Source organism: Tenrec ecaudatus, unplaced genomic scaffold (assembly GCF_050624435.1).
Source record: "Tenrec ecaudatus isolate mTenEca1 unplaced genomic scaffold, mTenEca1.hap1 Scaffold_180, whole genome shotgun sequence".
In the NCBI taxonomy this organism is placed as follows: Eukaryota; Metazoa; Chordata; class Mammalia; order Afrosoricida; family Tenrecidae; genus Tenrec; species Tenrec ecaudatus.
The window spans coordinates 88,967-109,632 of record NW_027458078.1 but is presented as its reverse complement, the minus strand read 5'-3'; the positions used below and the strand labels follow the sequence as shown (position 1 = coordinate 109,632).

The following is a 20,666-nucleotide window of genomic DNA, read 5'->3' as shown; positions in this document are numbered from 1 at the left end:
TACGAGTGCTTGGAGTCTATATCCATTCTGAAAGCTGAGCTGCGAATTAGGTGTAGACCCAGGCAGGGGGGACGAACAGTGGCTGAGCCATGAGAGGAGCATGGAAGGGAGAGAAGCAGGGTTGTGAGCACAGAGTCTTTGAAGGGCATTTAAAGAGCAGAGAGGAGGGCTGAGGGCTAGGCCAGAGGGCCAGGCTTCTTTACAATGGGCTTACATACTTATGGCAAGGAGGGCTCCCAGTGAGTGGGGGAATAAAAAAGAGCAAGGCAGGATGGAAAGAAGAGGAGAAAGGGGACTTAAGAGGAGTAGGGGAGGGACAGGAGGAAGTAAAGGAACAGTAGAACAGTGACAGGCATGGTGCCTGGCACTCGGTAGAGCAAAACCTTTTACAGGGCCGAGACTATTTTCCCACAACCATGAACAGGGAAGTGTAAGTGTGTGGGTGCCTATTTATGGCTGTCTGGTGATCAGGAAATGTTACCGGTATTTAGCACCTGTCAGGAAGGATTCTCAAGTACAACACATGTGATATTCCACCAGTGAGCAACATGCTTCCCCCAATGCTAATCTGTTTTCTACTTGAGGTATACGATGGGGTACCCCGAAAACCTGGAATTTTGTTTCAAAGCTTTGTATTTAAATTTTTTTACAAAACAACCTTATCACCTTCAAAGTACTCTCCATTACACCTAATACATTTGTCAATTCTGCGCTTCCATTCTTGGAAACATTGTTTTTTTTTTTTCAAATTCAGCTGTTTGGACGGCTGACAGCACCTCTCTCATTTTTTTGCTTCATCTCTTCTATATCATCAACTAGCTGTCCTTTCATGTTCCTCTGCATTGGTGGAAACACAAAGAAGTTGCATGGAGTGAAGTCAGGTAAGGTGCATGGGACAAGAGAGGCATGCTGTTTCTTGTCAAAAATTGGCACACTGAGATGGCATGTGAGCAGTTGCATTGTCATGATGGTAAAACCAGTCCCCCATCTGCCACAAATCAGGTCTTTTTTGTTGCACATTGTTACACAATATTTTCAAAACCTCTAAATAGAAAGTTTGATTAACAGTCTGACCTAGTGGAAGGAACTCTAAATGCACTATATTATGGACATCAAAAAAATCAAATGAGCATAATCTTGATCTTTAATTTCACTTGACGAGTTTTTCTTGGGCAAGGTGATGACGGTGTCTTCCCCTGGCTTGACTGAAGTTTGCTTGTCACCAGTAATGACCTTGAGAAAAGTCTGGATCACTTCAGAGTTGTTCTTTCCAAGAATGACTTGTTTCCAGTTGACACTCCTTCTTGGTGGCCTGTCACAAATCTTCTGTTAAACTTCACTGAACTAAGCTCCAAGATAGTCGATAACTTCCCCATCTTTTTAATGGTCCATCATTGGTCTTCAAGCAAAAGTGGATGAATTTTTTGGACATTTTTGTCTGTTTGGAAAGTTGATGGACATCCAGAATAAGGTTTGTTATCGATCGACATTTTACCTTTTTGGAAATAAGAAAACTACTGGTACACTTGAGTTTTTTTCAGAGTGCTATCCTTGTAAGTTGTATTCAACATCACAACAGTTTCTGTGACATTTTTCTGGAGCAGAAAGCAAACTTTCACAGCCACACGCAGTTCTCTTAAATGAGCCATCACAAAAAACAAGGTGTGAGCAAAACTGCTTTTATGAAAAAATTCACTGTGACCAGAGAACCTTCCCAGGCGACGCCGCTGGGTGCACTAACTCAGAACAAGTTGCTCGATGCTCAGCTAGTAGGAACAATGCATCCTATGAAAGCTCCACAGAGTGGAGTTTTCCTGTTTTTCTTTTTTACCCACTCATATATGTTAGGTCATGATTAAGGGGCTGCTCAGATACCTTATCTGTGCAGTATAGTCTCCCCTAACACCCTGACTCTACAGTCCAGGAAAATGTGTTTTCTTCAAAGCCCTTGGCCAACTACAATCTTATTATTAGCTCTCATCAGCTCTAGAATTTAAGTTCCATGAGGGCTTATTTATCTCAGGTCTACCTAGAAAAATGCTTTCCTACACAGTAGGTGCTCAGTAGGCAATGTGCTGAATGAAGGATGCATGAATAAATCCATAGCCTTCCTGAGGTTATGTGGCCATCTCAAAAAAGAAACCTTAAAATGATACCCAAAAGAAAATAAGTACAATAAACAAGCTAGTTTTATATATATAATAGAATCTTTTATTGACTGCTATTAATTATGAATCCTGTGGAAAATTACTTCATGTTCAAGTATAAGGTGTTGACTGAGGCTCAGTCTGAGGGGTAACTAATGAACATGGCCTCTCGGAGTCTGTGACCAGACAGTCTCTTACTACACCAGCTGTGTGAATACCCAGGAGGTAGAAGTGTGCAGATATAAGATGTTTGTGAGGAAATGACAAGAACTTATCACTCACCTGGTCCTTCTGCTCATCTACTTTTTCTTGTAGAAGCATTTCCATATTCTTTAAGATCATTTCCACTTTATCCACTTGCTTTTCTGTGGTATTAAGTTGTTTTTCATGTATTTCCTGACAAAAGGAGGTTACAAATCAAAAAATTATGTTTTAAAAGAACTAACTTCAAGACATTTAAAATGGTATTTGGGCGAAATGTACACATCTACAAGTTACTAGCTACGAGCCTCTGTCTGAACATGGGATGCTAACAAGCTCTGTCAGGAGTATAGGTGTGGCGCAGGGCGTAGTGTTTTGCATAGGAATCCGACAGTGGCAGTTTCTTACATAGGCTTACAAAAAAACAAAAACAATGCCATCAAGCCAATTTGACTCACAGCGTCCCTCTATAGAGTTTCTGACAGGATTTCTTTATGGGAATAGATAGGCTTATCTTTTTCCCTCGGATCATCTGGTGGATTTGAACTGTCAATCTCGCTGTCAGCAGTCCAATACTTATCTGGTAATGTAACCACTATTCCATAGGCCTGTCATATGTTTTAGCAGTTGTGTTCCTAGGTATTTACTCAAATGAGTTGAAAATCTGTATCCACATAAAAGCCTGCATACAAATATTTATCGTAATTTTATTCATTATTGCCCCAAACTGGAAGTAATCAAGAGGTCCTTCAACAGGTCAATGGCTAAACAAACGAGCATATCTGTATCATGGAAATATTATCTAGCAAAAAAAATAAATGAGCCATCAAGCCATGAAAAAAAATATGGAGGAAACTTAAGTACTTATTAAGTACAAGAAACCAGTCTGAAAAAGCTACATAATGCATGATTCCAATTATAAAGCAAAATTAAAGAGACAGAAACAAGGTCAGCGACTAGCAGGAGTTCAAGGAACAATAGAGGAACAAACAGGTGGAGCAGAGAATTTTAAGGGCAGTGAAATTATTCTGCATGAAACTTTAATCTTGGGTACAGGGCATGCCTACGGGCAACCCTAAGCGTCATCCTGAATGGGAACAAGAGACAGCAGTTAATAACGAAAACTGATGCTGTGGAGTTAGTTCTAACTCAGGGCAACACATGTATTTGTCAGAGTCGAAGTGCTCCATGGGGCTTTCTTGGTCATGATCTGACTCTGTAATTCTAACATCCCAGAAAACCTGATCTGATCTGTAACCACATGGAGTTTCTTTCTATCTCGTTATTTATTTTTCAATATGAAAACCGTTTGCAGTAGTGGTCTCATACAATATCTGTCTCTTGTGATTGACTAATTTCACTCAGCATCATGTTCTCCCGAATAATCCATATTATTGTTTTGCATCACATCTTTTAAAACAGTTGTATTAGCACTTCACCCACGTCATACAATTCAATCAGATCAAGAAAAGTTGTCCAATTGTTACAATATTTAATTCAAAACCTTTTTCTTCTTCCTTGTACTCATTGTAATTCATGTACTTATTTTTTTCTAACTGTGGCACAAATATACAGAAATATTTTCCAATTGCACAACTTCTAGTTGTATAATTCAGAGCGAGAAGAGGCTCAATAATATTCTTCATGTTGTACAACTATCATTGTTATCCTTTTTCAAACTATCGACCACAGTGACAGAAACTCAATGCTCCCAAAGCAACAGATCTTTCCCCTTCACCCATGGTAACTGTTGGTCAAGTTTGGTTTCTTTTTTTACAGTATTTTAAAAAATCATTTTTTAGGGGCTCATACAACTTTAAAAAAATTTATTATTATTTTTTAAACAATTTATTAGGGGCTCATACAACTCTTATCACAATCCATACATATACATACATCAATTGTATAAAGCACATCCATACATTCTTTGCCCTAATCACTCTCAAAGCATTTGCTCTCCACTTAACCCCTCTGCATCAGGTCCTCCCAAGAGCAACCTCACTGGACACCCCTCCCCCACAATGTCAGCCCTCCCTCTTCTCCCCTCAACAGGCATGCACCTATGTTCCCCCAAATTTGACCATTGCCTTTCTTCTTTCCTGTGCTGCCCCTCGCATCAGTAAGCCCCATTCCTCTGACAGGGCTGATTCCCTCTCTGGGAGACCTCACCCCAAATCCACATGGCTACCTCTCAGGGACCAGCATCAACCCCACCCCATCCATCTGATTCCAGCTCTCATGAGGTGACCTTCGGCCAAGTGACCTACATGATACTTACTTTGAGCAGATGATGTGTGGCTCTTTAGCGGCCTGCCTGGTCCCCAGCCAGACGACTGGATGGCCTGCACACTTGAACTTGTGCCCGTTCTGCTGCATGTTCCTATTATCGTGGACTCACACAGTGTTTATCCTTCTGTGCTTGACTAGCTTCACTCAGCATAATATCTTCCAGATGCCTCTACAACTTGAGGTGTTTCATTGTTGTTTTTAGGGATGTATTCCATTGTATGTATGTACCAGAGTTTTTATCCACTCTTGTACTGATGGTAATGTAGGCTGTTTCCAGCTTCTTCCTGCCCACCCACCAGCTTTTTGCTACTATGAACTCTGCTGTGATGACCATAGGGGAGGGAAACATCTGTCCGTGATCTGCTTCTTATTTCTTTGGGGTACATACCAGCAATGGTATTGCTGGATCATATGGTAGTTCAGTTGCCATCTGTTTTAGGTATCGCCATACTGCCTTCCAGAGTGCCTGTACATATTTACCAGTCCACCAGCAGGGGATAAGAGTTCCTATCTCACCACACACTCTCCAACATTTGTTGTTCTGTTTCTTTTGAAAAATCATTTTATTGGGGACTTGTACAACTTATTGTAATCCTTCCATTGTGTCAAGCACATTTGTTCATTTGTTGCCATCATCATTTTCAAAATATTTTCTTTCTACTTGAGCCCTTGGCATCAGCTCCTCATTCCTCCCCCTACCTCCGCCCTATCCTCCCTTTCACATTCTGGTTTTTTTTAATTGGGCTAGTTATGGGCATTAGGTGGGATCTTATGGTCATTTTGACTCGCATTTCCTGGGTGGCTAGTGACAGGGAGCATGTATCAGTATACCAGTATCAGACTGTTTTGACAACTGTGGCTGTATAAGTAGGTTTTGGGGTCAAGTAATGTGAGATCACCTGCTTTGTTCTTTTTCTTGGGGAGTTCTTTGCTTATCCTGGGTTTCTTCCCTTTTTATATGGAGTTAATAATCAGTGTTTCCATTTCTTTGAAGAATGATGTTAGAATTTGGATCGGCAATGCATTTTATTTGTAGATTGTTTTAGATAGTATCAACATTCTCACAATACTGAGTCTTCTGATCCACAAACACGGAATATGCTTCCATTTGTGTAGATCCCGGTTGGCTTCTTATAGTAATGTTCTATAGTTTTCTTCGTACAAGTCTTGGTTTTTGGTTAAGTTTATTCCCAGGTATTTCAGCTTTTGCAAAGGATACTGATTCCTTGGTATCTTTTTCTGTACCCCCATCCCTGGTATAGAAGAAGTCAATTGTTACTCTTGTATACTGCTACTCTACTAAACTCCTCTATGACTTCCAGCTAGTCTCTTGTGGACCCTTTAGGATTCTCAATATATAAAATCATATTATTTGCAAACAGTGAAGTTTCACTTCTTATAATGAGATTCTTGAGGCTCTTGCTATCTATATTTTCAACTTGTCTTTTCAGAAAGGTTGTAGGAATTTACTCTCTTTTTAAGATTTAATTCCTTTATGCTACTCTTCTAAATAAAGCAGATTTATAAAAAACTATGATATTCCATGTTCTTTTCCCCTAGGCTTCCTGGCTATGTGTGGGGCAGTGTATGTCTCCATATCTTTAAGTTGTTGCTCTCATATTCCCACTCTGCACTGCCCACTCACCTGCTCTTTCACCTGGTGACCAGCCCGATCCATCTTCAGTGTCAGCAACTGAACGGGTACTTGATTTTTCTCATTTTGAGCCTTGTGGACAAAGGCCTCCTCACCCAGGTGAAGGATCCTATGGTTGAGCTGAGATAACTGATCCTTGTATTTCTGACTCTAGAGCAAAAAAGGGTAAAACAATGATTGAAAACAAAAACGAAGCCCCAGCAGATCCTTTCAGTGGTTAATGAGGGGTAATTTTGTCTCACTGTGGGACGTGGCAACATCTGGAGGCATTTTTCATGGTCATAATTGGGGTAGGTAGGGGTGGCTACTGACATGTAGTAATGCTACTAAATATCCTACAGTGTATAGGACAGCCCCTATACAGACTTATCCAGTCTCACACAGCAATGATGCTGAAGTTGAGAACTCTGCTTTATTCCTGAGAAGAAGTGAGAATACATCTAGACCATTAAGAACATTCAAACCACTGTTCTGAAGGCCTCCCACTTTTATCTAAGTTATTTAAAACATCGTGTTAAGAGGGGGGGGGAGGAAGAAACTTAAAGCATATGAATCTCTTCAAAAGGACCTCTGACCTGTCCCTGATATCCAAATCTATCTGGCAGTAAGTTGTTGATATTCTCAGTACCACTGGGCCAGGAAATTAGAGTGTCTGACAGATGTCCTCTTGGTGTATACACAAATGGCCGTGTGTTCCAACAGTTGCTAGAAAATTTCTCAGTTTTTCACCATAGAGATTTCAGTTACTGTCAACCACTGGTCAGGAGCATCTTTCAATAAATTACAATTTAAAAGAATCAAATTACATTTTTGTTGGATTGCCTTTCTTTTTTTCTCACAACAATTAGTTTTCAGGGGAGAGATCAACCACAGTTCCAAGGTATTCCCACGTTGGTGTGAATACCTATGGTTCAGCAATGAGCAGAATCATATCATTTTTATCTTGTAGGTTTAATACGCACACACAAGGGTAAGTATAAAAGCATTGTATAATAGAAACTTGTTAAAAATGATTATGGAAACATATGTATGAAGGTGCTTAACACAATGAATGTATGTATGGAATGTGATAAGTTGTATGAGCCCCCAATAAAATGATTAAAAAAAGAAACCTTAATTAAACAAAACTATCAAAATATGAAGCTACTGTTTCATGTCATATCTTTATCTATGCCTATATGCTTCTGAAGTGTTTTCATCTTTCTATTCATTTCCCAAAGAATTCTCACTCTTCAATTTATGTCATGTCAAATGGGAGTTTTGTCATGTTCAAGGGATGCAAATCATGTTCGTTTTAAATGTCCTCTGAGCTTGGGAACACAGAGCAGTGTGGAAGGCAGATAAGGCTGCGTCAGGTGGATGGGTCGTTCCCAATGAGGAGCTCGTCAGACAGTCCTTGCTACCCTCCAGGAGGAGCAGGTATGGCGCCGTAACAAAACACACGCCGTGGTACATTTTCCTGTCCTTCTTCCTCCTCCCCAGCGCAGCTTTCCATTCTCTTCAGATGTCTTCCTGAGAAGTCTCTGTGATCATCCTTGAGAAAATATAAAGAGGATTCCTTTGAAACCCAGAAAGAGAGTCTCCAAAGCCTTCTGAGGTGACTTGCCTTGAATTCATCTTTGAGGTCTTCCCGACCTTCATTAAAACGCTAAAAAGTATTGTGTTATGTGGAGCAGCAGCATTCCTGTAAACTTGTGGGAAAACTTAATTAATTTGGGAATATTCACTTGAGTTTTGTTAAAAATGTGATAGCCCTGATGTAAATGAAAATTGATTTTTTAAAATTTATGTTTTTCCCAGATCATTTTATTAGGGCATAATCCAGACATCATACCAATAGCTCTATCAGATCAAGCAGCGTTGTGCAATTACTGCATATAATCAATTTCTTCCTTTTCATACTACGTGATATCAGCTCCCCATTACCTCTTTCCTCCCCATCAATACACCCCAAGAACTCTTACTCCAGTTATTACCTCTACAGATTCACCCAATCTGGGTTTGATAAACCCCCAAACACAGAAAGATACATAACAGAGAATCAAGAAAGGTACCAAAATAACAAAATACAGCAGAGATAAGACCTAATCTAGAAAACAACAGCAAAACCCAGAAAATATTAAAAACTAGATAAAAGTCAAAGTGTATCTAAAGGGAGCTCAAATAACAAGATTTTAACCATTCAAGCCCTATTTATCATTTTAATTTACTATAATCGTCTTTCCAATACCAGCTGCCTGATAACCAGGTTATTCCTATCCCTCAGTGATAGTCAGAGGGGGGCCACTGGAGGCTTATTCCCTGTGGAGAACCTGAACATGTATTTTGGGCTCCCACTGTCAGCCATAGCTTTGTGAACACCAGAATTTCACAAATTTCAGCTCTGACAGCACGCCCTTCTTCAGATCTGGTTTATATAATTGATAATCCTTGGATCATCGATGATCGTGTGCTTTTTCCAGGTGAGTTTACTGGCATCTCACTTAGATGGGTGCTTATTTGAAACAAGCTCCAATTATTTCCAACAGGGTTTTGTGGAGACCTTGGGTTTTTCTCTCTCTATAAAATCATACCATCTGCAAATAACTAGAGCTTAATTTCTCTTTGCCCAATTGCACTCCCTTAATCTCTTGTTGCCTTTTGATTCTGGCTAGGATCTAGCACAATGCTGAATAAAAGTGGGGATAATGGGCATCTTTGTCTGGTTCCCATTTTCAATTGCAATGATTTCAGCTTTTCTCCATCCAGTATGATACTGGCTGTTGGATATTAAGACATGGACTTTAGTATATTGAAGAATTTCCTTATATTTAATTATTGTTTTTATTAGGAATGGGTGTTGGATATTGTCAAATGCTTTTACTACATCCATCAATATGATCATCTGGTTCTTCTATATTTTGTTTATATGGTGGTATGAATCCCATTTGGGCATGAAGTATTATTATTATTTTGATATGTTGTTGAATTCTACTGGCCAGGATTTTGTTGAGAATGTATGTTCATGAGAGATATTGGCTTGTAGTTTTCTATTTGTGTGAGGTCTTCCTTTCATTGTCATTGGTTTAGTAATTTTTTCTCCATCTTTTGACTCTCAGTCTGTTTTTGTCTGTGAGTTTGAGGTGTGTTTCTTGAAGGCAGCAGATTGATGGATCTTGTTTCCTAATCCAGTCTGCTACTCTGTCTTTTGACTGGGGTATTTAGCCCATTGATTTTCATTGGTATTAATTCCAAATGCAGGTGAGTTACTATCATATTGTATTATCTGTGTTTGGGAGGGAGGAATCTATTCATGTCCTTGTTTCCCGTCTAGATCTACTGTTTTGGGTGTTGTTTTAGTGTGTTGACTTCTGGAAAGAAGCACGGACTGTGGCGATCTCATAATGTTTTTGTGCTGTTGATTTTCTGACCATAGAGATATGGTTAGTGTTTTCGGCAATGCTGGTTTTGTTTTTATGAATTCTCTAACTATTTCTTTGTTTGGGAATACCTTTATTTCTTCTTTATATGTGATATATCGCTTTGCTGGATACAGGATTTTGGTTGGCAGGTTTTTACTTTGAAAGTTTGATCTATGTTGCTCCATTTTCTTATTTCCTGCATATTTTCTGCTGAGAGCTCTGAGCTTATTCCAATCTGATTACCTCTGAAGGTGACTTTTTCCCTCTCTAGCTGCTCTCAAGATTCTCTCCTTTTCCTTGAAGTTGAATATTTTGACTATCATATGTCCTGATGCCCTCCTATACATGTCCCCTACCCCCACCCCCCGGGTCTAACCTCCTTGGAGTTCTCTCTGTCTCCTGAATGGTTATTATCTCCTCCTTTATAGTACTGGGGAAAATTTCCTCCACAAATTCTCTTACTAATTTATATGTAGATTTGTTTGTTTCTTCCTGTTCCGGTATTCCAAACAAGACATTCATTACTTCTGTTCATGGTTTCTCACATCATCCTCAGGTTTACTTCAGATTATTTTACTCTTTTGTTTGTTTCTCTCATTTGCTGAAGTCTGCATGGTTGTCTTCAAGTTCATAGATTCAATTTTCATTTTCTTCCATTCTATTGTTCAGTTCTTTTTTGGGGGTAATTATTTTATTGGGGGCTCATACTACTTTTATCACAATCCATTCATACATCCATTGTGTCAGCACATTTGTACATTTGTTGCCCTCATCATTCTCAAAACATTGCTTTCTACTTGAGTCCTTGGTATGAGCTCATTTTTTACCCTCCCTCCCTGCCCCCCTTTCTCATGAACACTTAATAATTTATAAATTATTATTAGTCATGTCTTACACTGTTCAACGTCTCTCTTCACCCACTTTTCAGTTGTACATCCCCCAGGGAGGGGGTTATATGTAGATCATTGTAATTTGTTCTCTCTTTCTACCCCCACCTTCCATCCACACTCCCAGTATTGCCACTCCCACCACTGGTCCTGAAGGGTTCATCTATCCTGGATTCCCTGTGTTTTCAGTTCCTATCTGTACCAGTGTACATCCTCCGGTCTAGCCAGATTTGTAAGATAGAATTGGGATCATGATAGTGGTGGGGAGGAAACATTTAAGAAATAGAGGAAAGTTGTATGTTCATCATTGCTACACTGCACCCTGACTGGCCCATCTCCTCCCCGTGACCCTTCTGTAAGGGGGTGTCCAGTTGCCTACAGATGGGCTTTGGGTCCCCAATCTGCACTCCCCTCATTCACAATGATATTATTTTTTGTTCTTTGATGCCTGATACCTGATCCCTTTGACACTTCATGATCACACAGGCTGGTGTGCTTCTTCCATGTGGGCTTTGGTTGGCCTAGAAGGCCACTTGTTTACCTTCAAACCTTTAAGACTCTAGATGCTATATCTTTTGATAGCCGACACCATTGACTTTCTTCACCACATTTGCCTTCAGTGATTGTGTCTGGAAGGTGAGCATCATGGAATGCCAGTTTAATAGAACAAGTGTTCTTACATTGAGAGAGTACTTGAGTAGGGGCCAAATGTCCATCTGCTACTTTAATACTAAACCTATAAATATATGCATAGTTCTATTTCTCCATCATCATATATAAATATATTTACATATGTACATGCCTATATTTAGAGCTCTATAAATGCTATGTGCCTTGCAGTTCTTTCCTCTATTTCCTTTTACTTTGCTCTTGTTCATGTTCAGCCTTCATTAGGGTTTCAGTAATTCCTCTCGGTTACATTACCCATGATCAAGCCCTACCAGGCCTCTTACACGCTCCTCACCACTGATTTTGGATCACTTGTTGTTCTCTTGTCCCTTGGTTTGTTAACCACTTCTTTTCCCCAACCTTCCCCTCTCTCATGTCCCCCTGGAACTGTCAGTCCCATTGTTTTCTCCTCCAGATTGTTTATCCCACCTATTTTATCTAGATAGACCTGCAGAGATAATAATATACACAAAAACAAGACAGAACAAAACAAAGCAACAAAAGAAAACAAAACAACACCACCAAAAAACAAATGACAAAAAAAAAGAAAAGCCTGTCAATAGTTCAAGGTCTGTTTGTTGACATTTGCGAGTGTTTGCTGATTGAGCCTGATGGGGTGCCATGCTCTGAACCCAAAGTCTATTTTTGATAATGCCTCGGGACTTCCTTGCTCTGCTTCCCTTGCTGTTCTGTTGCATGCCCTTCATGTTTTGCCTCAGTGTGGTGGGGTCAGATCGGTCTAATTCCCACACTGTGTCTCCAGTGTTGTCCCCTATAGGGCTATGGGTCAGTGGGGGATGTCCTGTCTCATAGTGGGACCAGCCATATGGTCCTCTCTGTGCATTGGCTGTTCTTAGTGGGGATATTGTCCTTAAGGCTTGGTGGGCCAGGATGTGCTCCAGTCTCTCTTCCTCCCCCTTCATTTGCTTCGATTTGCTCTGATCAGACATGTCCCTCTCTCGGAGCTGTAGCTTCAATGCTATCCTCTGAAGTACTTTCTTCTGGGGGCAAGGGCTGCTGTCCATGTAGTTGGGATTGGGGCCAACCCCTCAGACCTCTCTACTGGTTCCTTGCTTCATGCCAGTATGTTGCATTCACATCTTGGAGCATGGGGTAGAAGTCTGGTCCTTCTTTCCCGGCGACGATATGAACAAGACCCTCCCTTTGGATGGGTTAGTTCCCTGTTCCCCAGCTACCCATTTATTTCATTTTCTTCCCCCCTCCCCAACCTTTTTAATTGTCTAACATATGTATCCCTGGATTTGGTCTGGCCCCTGCCATACTACCACCCCAGGAATGTTTGTATACAGTAGCTTTTTCCTTATGTCCCTTTTGCATTTTTTTAAGTTTACCTCAGCGGACTCATGTTGTATTTGTGTTTTGTGCTTGGCTTACTTTGTTTAGCATCATTTTCTCCAGTTTTTCCCATGTGGCAAGGTGCTTCATGCATTCATCACTGCTTTTCAGTGATGTGTAGTACTCCAGTGTATGAATGTACCATAGTTTTTATTTAAATCATTTTATTAGAGGCTCATACAACTCTTAGCACAATCCATACATACATCAATTATGTAAAGCACATCTGTACCATAGGTTTTTAATCCATTCATCTGTTGATGGAAATTTGGGTTGTTTCCAACTCCTTGCAATTGTAAACTGTGCTGCGATGAACACCGGTATTGCTCAGTTCTCATACAATGTTTTTTAATTCTGTTATCTCATTGTTTTGTTTCTCGGTTTCTTTGGGGTGTGAGGTTTTTAGTATCACACTTTCTTCCTTTTTTCAGAATTGATCCCCAAATCTCTTGTATGGTCACAAACATCATTCACCTGTATTCTCTTTCTGGTAATTTAAGGTCTTCACTTTCTGTGTATTCCAATGAAGTTGCGTAATCTTCAGTTGTTGACTTTTGTTTATCTTGATTTTTTGTGGTTACTACTGCTGACTGTTGTTTGCATGGCATAGTGATCCAACTGTAGATGGTATGTAAGGTTCTGGATTGTGTGTGAGTAGGTGGAGGAGGGAGGGGCAGGACTTGCTCTTTGGGTTAGTGGAGAAAGTTCAGATAGGGGCTGGAAATTGTATTCTGTTGAGATGAGGAAGAAATGATAGAGCTGACTGGGTAGAAGGAATAGGAGATAGGAATACATGAGTAGGATTTAGGTGACAGAAATAATCATAAGTGGTGTTCTGGTTATAGTGGTTTTCTGATAAATTAAAAACGGGGATTTTAAGGGGTCTGCTAGTACTTGTTAGTTTATGTGAAAGTGTGTCTCACTGTTAAGATTCTGGCTGAGACTGGCTGAATTCCCAAGGAGGTTCTAACTGGTGGCAGTTTCTAACATTTTATATTTTCTTTTGGTTGAGGTTTTTCTCTGTTTTGCTTTGTCATTGTTTGTGCTTTGTGTGATTTTCTGTGTATGAAATCCAGGCTATGTAAATCTCTAGAGACAGTAACTGGAGTGATAGTTGGCTAGGGGCATGGCAGGAAGGTTGCGGGAAGTGGGAAGCTAACAATGAGTGGAAGAAGGAAGAGTTCTGACATTGATGGTGCTGATGACTGCACAACTCTTACTCTTGTACTTCTGCCAAAGAAGCCTCATCTCAATCTAATTATTATCAATGACTAGACAAACCCAAACTTCAAGACACGGAACAAAACAATTGCATGTAATATTCAAAAGTGCCATGGTCTCCAAAATAAAGAATAGACCGAGAGAAAGAGACAAGAAGACATGATATAAATGCCACATGTGATTCTAAGAATTATCAGGATGGCTGGCAGCACCAAAATGGGGTATCCCTGACGGCAGTAATGTATCCACACGAACTTTCTGATTTTTGACAAGGGAGGTAGTTACTGCATTCTGAAATCGTTGAGGAACAAAGTCCTCTATAATATTCGAAAATAGTTTTTAAAGAAAGAAAGAAAGAGAGAAAGAAAAGTTCATTAGCTTCACATCAGGTGGTAATACTAAACCTGACTGTTGATCATTTCCATTTCAAGGCAGGCCTGATATTTCTCTTTCTTTAAAATATCAATTTCTTTCCTGTTGAAAAAGCAAAATTAACAATATCATTGCCAATTAATGTGTTTTCTTCTTCTAGTAACAGTCCACCATGGCTTGGACAAAAAGGCCCACCCCTACCTCCCCTCATATTCTACGGCCCAGATCCCTCTACACTACTGCTACTGCTATGATTGATAATAGTGGTGATGGTTCAATCTTGATCCCAAGCTCCTAAAGCCAGAAGAATTTAGGAAAGTTTACCCTTAGGACTTCAAACCGATTCATTCCAGTTCCAACCCCTGTTGATAATTTGAATTTTTGACCTAAATATACTGAATCACAATCAATATTTTAGCAAAGTTCTCAGGCGATTCTTTAATTTTTAAAAAAGTTCTATTGATACATAATTCACATATATACAATTCAATAGTTCAATCATATCAAGATTGTATAATCATCACCACAATCAGTTTTGGAACATTTTCTTCATTCTTGTACTCGTCGTTATTAGCTTTCCATTTCCTTCTAACCAACTGTGTGAAACTCCCAAAGAACCAGTAATCCAGTTAGGGTCTGTATAGATGCACCTATTCTGGACTTCATCTATAGGAAAACATACTTTAAAAACAACAGAAACAACTAACAATAACAAAGTAAAACAGACAAGAACATTTAGAAAAGAAAGCAGAAAGTATTAAAAACTGGAACAAATTAAAAATGGAACTTAAGAGAGATCAAAAGACAAGGTGCCAAATTTTAAACTAACTGCATCTCCAATAATCCCCTTTCCAATGCATTTTACATGCGAACAAGGCTGGTCCCATCCTTGGTCTAGGGTCAGATGGGATTCGTCAGGTGACTCTTTTTGAGGCGGAAATGAAAATTTTCAGCAGGGAGGGTGAAACCAAAGCCAGGTGTCACCTTGGTTTGTGCTGGTAACTGCCAAGGTCAATGGTATAGCCTCCCACACCCCTTAACGATTCAGTCTTAGAAACCCTCTACAGACTCAATGAGAGTGGGTTTAGTTTTCGCTTGCAAGATTTTGCCAGATTGTACAAAAGGAGCATTCTCCGTGGCAATCCTTAGTCAAGCAAATTACTACGGATTTAGCAAAGTATGGAACTAGCCACCCAGCAACACAAACACAAACCATCTTACCCTCACTGCGATCTGCTGGGAATGGAGTCTGGTAGTAAACTTAGGAGAAAATGGTTTCAAGGGAAGACCTCCTGGATTTCAGAACTGTAATGATGCAAATCCCCGCTGGTCCCTTCCCCTGCCATCCATATTCTGACCGTCATGGCTACTCCATCAACTATGCTCCATGCTCGCAGCAGGTCAGAGTTGACTTTATCTTGAACTTCTTATTTGGAAGAAAAATCAAAAGGCAGACTGCCCTTGGATATGGCTACAGCAGTGAAAACTCACTGACCAGTGTTAGCACTCCACTCCCTGTCCCTTGTTCCTGCCTCAGTGTCCTAGGGCCCAGACCTACCCCTAATGCCGATATCTACATACAAATATAAACCGTGGTGAAAAGTCCACCTGAAATTATTACTGAGTCATGAACATAGATATTGTATTTGTCTAGGAAGGCCCTAGGATCATTTCACTGTACTAAACTATGTCCACCTGTCCTCACCATCAGGTGTGATGCGGAGTACTTTCATACAGGGAATAAGGTGGTATGCCACGATGGCAGAGGTAAGAAGGATGGGTGTAGCAGCTGCTCACTGTGGGGTGGTCAATGCTGCCACATACATACGTGTTCTACCTTTTACGTCTGAGACCAGGCATTCAGGTATGAGAGGGGCTGCCTGCATGTGGAGGTAGGCCAGGGCCCTTTACATATGTGTCATGTCATGGTCAGAGACCAATTAGGTTCATCCACTCTTGGCTTTCTGGAAAGTGAGGTTGATTTGAGAATACGCCCCACTTTCTATCTCAGTAACTTCTACACTCACTTTACTGAGAGGAAACCACTCATTCTGCTATGTGAAAACTGGGTCACAAGCTCAAAGGTCCTAAGTTGAACCTGGACAAGCCTTTACCTCTGTACATCATTTGTTCTTTCTGCAACTTTAAGTTCTTGCTGAATCCTTCCCAATTCATTTGTCAACGATGTGTTTTCTTCAGAAAGCCTCTGTAGCTCGGCTCTGCAAGCACAATTGACAATCAGAAGTAAGTTGGGAACCATGTGCCCATGGTTGGTATCAATGCGTAATACTGAATGTGAGACCTTGGGGCATTCCAAAAGCTATTCCCTGCTAGTGAATCCCGGCAGGGATCTAAGAAACAAGAATGACCAGAGCTTAAAATATATGCACACATTTTCCTCTTTAGTGAGACTGTCACCTGCTATACTCCAAGGTCATCACTGGAAGGAAAAACTGAGGAAGAAACACATATTGATTTATGGAGCGGCCTGATGCACAGTGAATACCTCAGCAGAGAAAGGCAGGTGTCACTATCTACTCCATGACCAAGGCTACCCTGGGCCACATTATTTCCTGACAAACAATTCTTAAAGAATCTCTGCCAAGACAACACAAGTGATTTATGACAGGCAAGTATTTTTACCAACAAAAAAATCCCTAATGAGCTTTGAACCCATACTTTCTGTCCTGAACACATGTCGATATTTATCCCCCCAACTACGTCTTTGTCTGGCATCTTGTTAGATTCTAATTTTCCCAATCTAAGTAATGCTTATCTTATGCATTATGTTCTAGTATCAAGCACAAATATGTCTCATCTGACTTCATTTGATCTCATGGGGCACTAAGGGAAAAATAGAGAAAAAGAAGTCATGGGAACTTTAAAAGCAGCAAAGGGTTTAGAGTAGGGCTGTCAAATAAATGGGACATGAAATTTGAAATGGTCACTCTGGCTCTAGTATGGGAAACAGACTGATTCTAGGTGTGTACACTGTGTTAGGTGGAGGTGGAATTCTACTTTTGGCTGCTTGGAGCGCAGATACACTGAAGATTGCTCATCCTATCTGCTGAACAATTAAGAGACTATGTGAAGCCAAGTATGTAACTGCCCTCACAGAAGTAATGGAGAACACACTCAGAGCAGAACACAATGGATGACTAGGGGCTCCGAAAACGTAGACAATTGTGTGTGTCAAGAGATTCCACCAAGAGTCAAAAGAGAAGCTAAAGGCTGTGGAATTTCATATTGGACAATGACATACTGGACAAGAGACTCATCTCTAAAATTTACAGAAAATTGAGTATCTCAACAGAAAGAGATAGGCAATCTAATTTAAAAAATGGTCAAAGGATGTGAACAGATCCTTCACCAAAGAAGACATTCAGGGGGGCAAAAATATATGAAGAAATGCTCTTAATCATTAGCCATTAGAGAAATACACATCAAAATGAGATACGACCTCACCCCCCAAATTAACTGGAAGGTTAAAAAAAACAACAACAGATAACAACAAATGATGGTGAGGGTGTGGAAAGACTGGCACTTTCATACACTGCCGGAGGAACTGGGAAATGGTGCAGCCACTGTGGCAGGCAGTATGGTGCACCCTGAGAAAGTTGGGAAGAGAAATACCATGACACATCAATCCCTCTACTTGGTATGTGTCTTCGAGAAATAAAAACTATGACACAAATAAATAGATACAGACCCATGTTCATCATAGCATTATTCACAATAGCAAAAAACAGGAACAATCTAAATGCCCTGCAGTGGAAGAATGGATGAACAAACTTGGGTGCAATAAACACACAATGAAATGCTATGCAACGTCGAAGAATAACGATGCACCTGCAAAGCCCTCACAGAGGGATGGACACGGAGGACAGTACGCCGAGTGGAATTAGTCAAAAACAAAAAGGACAGATATCGTATGAGACCACCACTATAAAAATCAACTGTAAGTTTTCTTATGGAAATAAAAACATTCTTTGATGGTTGCAGAGGATGGAAAGGAGGGGGGGGAGGTGCGGCTAGAACACAGGCAAGTGATAGCCTGGGCGGAGGGGAATGCAACACACAGGAGAAACGATGGAGGCAGGCAGGCGAGTACACCGGTAGTTTGCAAGAGTGAGAAACTACAGACGCAAACACTGTTAGATTCAAAGTCCTACAACAGTGGGGGATTGGGGAATCTACAAGTGAGTACTTGGACATACACACAGGCTGAACAGATAGGAGACTTTTACAAACATATATGTGTGTGTGTGTGTGTGTGTGTGTGTGTGTGTTTAAAAGAGAGTATTTGTATATTTACTTTTACTGCAAATATATCCATGAATGTGGTGGGGCGAACAGAGGACAAAATTATGACAACTTCTTAAATATAAGCAGATACTCTGAAGGAATAAGGTACTGGGCTTTGGGGGAGTGGTATCACAATAGTTGCAGGGGACAAAATGATCCATTAGCATATCATAGTTCACAAAGACAGTGCTCTACATTCTAATCTGGTAAGTAGCAGCGGTCTTAAAGGTCTCTGAGCAGCCGTCTAGGGTGCAAGGACTGATCTCTCCCTGTCCAGGGCAGAGCAGCGGGGTGGCAGTTAAACAGACACAGGGAAAACACTTAGTCGAAGGGACAGTGAGAACACCGGTCTCCACAATCCTGGGCCCAGAAGAACGGGGTGATACCTGGCGCCACCACCACCAGCTCTGCATAAAATCACACTAGAGAGTCCTGGAAAGAGAAGAAGAACCTGTCAATCAAAATCCTAAAAGAAACCAGGCTTACTGGTCAGACAGCGTCTGGTAGGGCCCCTAAGACCGTGCTCCCTTGGGTCTGGACTTCAACTCACTACTGTGTTAGAAAAGTCAACCGTTAAAATGAGATGGGGAGCATTCACCCAAAGACAGAAGGCTAGGAAAGGAGGAGAAAAGGACACAGAAAACAGGGAAGTCGTGGACTAAGGGAGGGCATATTAAGAGGACTGGAATGAATGAATGGCATCAAAATATGTATGAATTGCAGAGTGTTAAAGTATGATCTGCTCTGTAAACCTTAATTCACAATAAAAACTTCATTAAAAAAAAGAGTTGTAGTTGAGTTTTGCACAAGACTCATTGTTTCTTATGTCAATAAAAAGGTAAACATTATTATATCTTAAAATCTAAAAAATTCCATTCCATACAAACATATTGCATTGACCCAGAACTTTCATAGCAGTAGAAAAATGCAGGCAAGAGAATGAAAAATAAAGTGCAAATGAAATAACTATAGCTCTAAGCAACAATATGGAAGAATCTCACAAACAACATATGGTAAGAAAGGACGGATGGTATGCTTCTTTTATATAAAGTGCAAAAACAGGCAAAATTAAGGAGTTAGAAGTCAGGATACTGGCTATGTGTGGGGAATCCAGGAGGGTTCTATTTCTTGTTTTGGGTGCTGGTAAAACGATCTGATCAATTTCTTATAAAATCATAGCAGTACACTTTTTTATTGCATATAACATTAGAATATTTTAAAAAATACACACCTAAATACACCAAAGATATGTGATCATGAATGTATCAGAGATCAAAAACATCCAGATCACTGCTGTGGTTGGCAGATTAATGACCTCCTAAAGACTGTTCTGGGAAGCCATGGTGGTGCAGTTGGTATTGTATTCATCTGCATTTCACTCTAGGTTGCTAACTGGAAAGCCAGCAGCTAAAAGACCCACCCACTCACTGCTCTAAAGGAGAACGATGGGGCTTTCTGCTTCTATCAAGATTTATAGCCTCACAAACCCTAGGGATCAGTTTTACTCTGCCCTTTGGGGTGGATATGAGTCAGAATTAACTCGATGGCAGTTGGTAAAACATTATTCATGTTCTAATTCCCGATTGTGAATATTATGTTACATGGCTAAGGGGAATTACAGTTGAAGATGAAATTAAGTCTGCTGATCAGCTGACTGTGAGATAATGAGATTATTCTGGACTATTCTAGTGGGCCTATTGTACAGACTAGGGTCCTTTTAAATGAAAGAGGCAGAAGAGGCACAGCCTTAGATTCAGCCAGCCATTGGACGCTTTGAAAAGTGGAAGAGGCCACGAGTCAAGAAATGTGAGTGGCTTCTAGAAGGTGGAAAAAGTAAGTACATGGGTTCTCCTTAGAACCCCTTGGAAGGGGCACAACCCTGATGACACCTCGATTAGAGTACAATTTAGCTCTCAGTTCTAGCTAACATGCAACTAAGCTGTCAAGAAATTAGCTAAATTTTAACCTATTTCTGACCTGTAGCGTCTAGAACTGTAAGATATTAAATCTGTGTTGTTTTAAGCCACTCAGGGACATGGGTCCATCTATGGAAAATATTGGGAAAGGCCTTCCTATATCCCAGGCTTTTGAGATAGAGCATTTGCCAGCCAAAGTCCTCAAGCGAGAAGGCCAGTTCCACCTGTGGCCTTTCAAGCAGCCTGCC

The 20,666-nt window shown here is 40.4% G+C and overlaps 1 pseudogene; it reads right to left on the bottom strand.

Moving 5' to 3' along the window:
- Positions 1 to 6,252: 6,252 nt before the first annotated feature.
- The window catches only part of LOC142436144 (ninein-like protein), an 88,938-nt pseudogene continuing 74,524 nt past the window's right edge, over positions 6,253 to 20,666 (bottom strand).